Raw genomic sequence first — 4,920 nt, 5'->3', positions numbered from 1 at the left:
CCAGTGTTTAAATTGCCTTAATTTGTTCTGAACTGTATCAATTAAATTCTATCGACGTCAGACATTTTAGACGAGGCCAATATACAGTAGTCTGTGACATGGTGGATGGTGTGCTTATTGACAACTAGTAACTTTTTTTTTAATGTATGGCATAATGCAACATGTATTTTTTACACTGGATTGAATTGGACAACTTGTGGCGCAAAAGATGTCTCGGATCGTTAATGGCACATACACGTTCCTAAATAAGGTCTCCTAGTAATCCCTATTAGTAGGCTATTTGAAAGGCTGATCCAGTAAATTCTACATGTATATTCCAGTGTAGGTATGGATGACTCCAACAAAATGAGGCCCTGCATAATAAAGTGATTTGTCTATTGGTGATCTCTTCAGGATCATCATCATTCCTCCCACACTACCAATTTAATTACACTGAACAAAAATATAAACATGTAAAGTGTTGGTCCCATGAGCTGAAATAAAAGATCAGACATTTTCCATATGCACATTTTCCATTGTGCACATATGTTTACATCCCCCTCAGTGAGCATTTCTCCTTTGCCAAGATAATCCAAATGCCATCAACCCCACTGCATGACAGGTGTGGCAGATCAAGAAGCTGATTAAAGAGCATGATCATTACACAGGTGCACCTTGTACTGGGGACAAAAGGCGACTCTAAAATGTCCACGACACAATGGCATTGATGTCTCAAGTTTTGAGGGAGCGTGCAATTGACATGCTGACTGCAGGAATGTTAATTTCTCTACCATAAGCCACCAACGTCATTTTAGAGAATTTGGTAGTACGTCCAACCGGCCTCACAACCGCAGATCATGTGTAAACAAGCCAGTCTAGGACCTCCACCCCCAGCTTCTTCACCTACGGAATCATCTTAGACCAGCCACCCGGACTGCTGATAAACTGGATTTGCACAACGGAAGAATTTCTGCATAAACTCATCTGCGTGCTCGTCGTCCTTACCAGGGTCTTGACCTGACTGCAGTTCGGCGTCATAACCAACTTTAGTGGGCAAATGCTCACCATCGATGGCCACTGGCATGCTGGAGAAGTGTGCTCTTCACAGATGAATCCCGGTTTCAATTGTACCGGGCAGATGGCATGTGGTATGCTGATGTCAACGTTGTGAACAGTGACCCATGGGTGGCAGTGGGGTTATGGTATGGGCATAAGCTATGGACAACGAACACCATTGCATTTTATTGATGGCAATTTGAATGCACAGAGATACCATGATGAGATCCTGAGGCTCATTGTCGTGCCATTCATCCACCCCATTACCTCATGTTTCAGCATGATAATGCACAGACCCATGTCGCAAGGATCTGTACACAATTCCTGGAAGCTGAAAATGTCCCAGTTCTGGATGACATATCTGTATTCCCAGTCATGGGAAATACATAGATTAAGGCCTACGTTATTTAAATTTACTTGTTTCCTTATATGAACTGTATCTCGGTAAAATCTTGTAATCGTGTAATCTCGGTAAAATTGTTCCATGTTGCGTTTATATTTTTGTTCTGTATAGAAAGAGAAAAACACAAAGCCAAAGTTTGACATTTGAATTTTTATTGATACACTACTGTAAGAGCCTAAATGCAAGGTATTCCCTTTGAATAATTTCAAAAAGCACTGCAGTCTTAAATTACAAAATGGTTTTAAAATACAAAATGTACATGAAATGACAATACAAGGTTCCTGTAAACATCAGCTAAAACCTGTATTTCCCTTTTCTTTTACAAAACATATATTTATAGATATATGTACCCAACCGTAAGGAATGACATCCATTTCAAAGTATCAAAAATAGAGTTCTAATGTCAGTCTGTGTTGCTTTTTACCAGTATGTAAAATGGGAACATATTGTTTGATCTTTGGTTTTCCAGAAGAGGATGACAGAGAGCGAACGGTTACTGAATTTAATGCTGCTCTTGTTTCTGGACTCATATGCCTCATTCACACTATAGGGCCAAACTGCGCCAAGCCGAGCTGTACTGGGCTGCCCTGTTTACGCATCTACATAGTGCTGGAACTGTGCTGTAAAGGACCATGTGAAAATGAAACATCCAAGCCAGCACAGTACGGTTCTGATCAGCTCTATACTGGGAATCAGGTAACAGTCTCACAAGCAGCACTAGAGCCAGCCCTTCCTCTTGTAACACACATCCTGCTGTCCAAAATGTATATTCTCAAGTAAATTATTAACCCAGAAGAGCATAACAAACCAGTAATTCATATTCAACACATGAGTTAAGGCATTCCTATAGTTTAAATAAACAAATAGTGACATTCTCTCCTCACTGTTTGAATAGGTTTTACACATAAAACAAAAGCCACGAGAGATTATTACAAACAAACCAGTTATTTTGTACTTCCTGCCAAATATCACGTTGTCATGGTGCTTTCGTCATGGTTTGCATAGTAGCCTAATGCATCTGTGTGCTTGTATTGTACAGAACTGAAATTCATTGTAAAAAAACACTTATCTACAGTTTATTGGGTACAAGCGCACACATCCACACTTAATATAATCTACTAAGACGCTTGCACTGTGTCCTTTACAAGGCAGATTCACTGACTGGCCCTCTGGTATGCAGGACTAATAAGTATTGTGCTGATACTCTAGAAGGCTGCGTTTATACAGGCAGCCCAATTCTGATATTTGTTCCACTAATTGGTTCTTTGACAAATCACAGAACTTTTTCAGAGCTGATCTGATTAGTGAGAAAAAGATCAGAATTGAACTACCTGTGTAAACAGAGCCTTGAAGTAACAGAACCAAGCATCTCTGCTGCACCTACAACTATAGGCATCAAGGTTATTTTTAAATTTATTTTTAAAATGTTTTTTAAAGGCATCAGGCAGGTTTTTTGTGTATAGGAGAATTATTTTCTATTTCTGATTGGACTTGGACATGATTGACAGTTGTCATTAGCAACATCCTCTAAGAGAAAAAAATATACATGCAAGAATATACATATATCATTGTCCAATCACAGAGAACATGTTAAGGCAATAGGAGTTGTTCCTACCCAGACCAATCAACATGTTATATTACAGCATGGCTAAGTAATGTATGGCATACATACATACATCTATCCAGCATTCAGAATCACATTCTGTAAACATCCTTATGATGATGTTGGACTGGAATATGTTGCTTTTTAACACTCAGCTTTGTCATTTTGTTTGGACTTTTTGTTGTTGTAATTCTCAGGCAAACTGAAAATCTTTTTATTATTGCTATCAATATTCCATACATTCGCAGTCTGTATGTCTCCCCAAGGAGGAAGATTGACAAATACATATTTTTGTTAAGGTACCATCCTGAAGACAAAATTATCATTTGTCGTGATTGTTGTGATGTGCAACACACAAGGGGCGTGGAAGAACCAACAGCATACAAAAATGGAAGTCGTTTTTTAAAACTAACTTAACCTTGTTCATCAGGGGTGGTGGAGGGGGGGCTATACATAAATACAGATATATAAAGGACTGTATATAAAATACTTTTATCAACAGTTTAAATCTGCAGTTTTCAATGTGTTATATTATTTCCAATAGTATTTCGATTGAAGCTGCTTTACCCTCAGAAGGTATGGTTGTTACAAAGTGGAAGGCACACAGTCTCTGGGCACAGTTTTTCAAAAGTGATCTGATCGGATTTCTGCAATCGGATAAAATTACATGTTAGAATTGGGTTTTTCAAAAGAAAACAAAATTATTCTGATCCTCCAGATTTGGTAATCCAATCTGACCATTAAATCAGGATTAAATGTAGTTTATGCATTTTTTTTACTCAAAAAAGGTAGTGATAGTTTTGATGCCTAAAATCTGGATTATCTTGATCCCACTGGAAGGGTGTATTCAGGGTGGATTTAGAAAGGTGTCATATAGTTACCTTTATTCATGTAGTTTACTCATCTCTGTTTCCCTATGACAGTGTAGTAGTACCATAATCTGTCTACTAGATGGAAAGGTGTAGGCCTGTTGAAAGCACTGACAATCTGGATTCTGTGATCTTCATGTTGTGGATCAGAATGATCCTATCCGATTATTTTCTGAAAAACTGGCCCAAAAACAACATGATTAATCTGATCCTGGATTGCAAAAAAGGATTACAGAATCCGGATCATCCTTATCCAGATTAAAAGTTTTGAAAAACTGGGCCCAGGGCATCAAGACAGTTAGTGTACATCCACAATTACACCCGATTCCCTGTATAGTGCACTACTTTTGACCAGTGTGCTGGCCAAAAGTAGTGCACTATACAGGGAATAGGGTGCCATTTCAGACGCACATTAGTTATTGCATGACAGAGCTCAGAGGAACACAGGTCCGTCTTGCTCTGTGGATAATTCAAACACCACCTTTAATTAAACTCCAACGAGTCTACTTACAGTTACAAATATATATATTTACTTGTCTTAACGGGCTACCTCGGTCTGGAGAAAACCAGTGTTCATCTATCCATCGCATAAAACATTATATTAATTGAAAGTCAAGCGTCTCCATATCACAAACTCAGAAATCCATCTAATTTCTTTAAAAATCAAAGTCATACTCTGCATGAAGAGTCAGATGTGCAAACAAACAACAAAAGCGTTTACCATCCTATCATTCAAAGCTGCTATTTAACAATGTTTATAAGGCATTTGTTCAACCTGAAGAGGAGGTTTGGGGAGTCAGGAGGAAAGGGTAGTAATAATATACAGATACAGTGGCTTCAGAAAGTATTCATACCCTTTGACTTATTCCACCTTCTGTTGTGTTACAGCCTGAATATAAAATGTATTAATGAAATGTAAAACATCTCAACCATCTACACACAATAACCCATAATGACAGTAAAAACATGTTTCTATAAATGTTTGCTAATTTATTGAAAATGAAATACAG

This window comes from Salvelinus namaycush, chromosome 30, assembly GCF_016432855.1.
Source record: "Salvelinus namaycush isolate Seneca chromosome 30, SaNama_1.0, whole genome shotgun sequence".
In the NCBI taxonomy this organism is placed as follows: domain Eukaryota; kingdom Metazoa; phylum Chordata; class Actinopteri; order Salmoniformes; family Salmonidae; genus Salvelinus; species Salvelinus namaycush.
The sequence above is the reverse complement of the archived record's forward strand: the minus strand, read 5'-3'. Positions refer to the sequence as shown.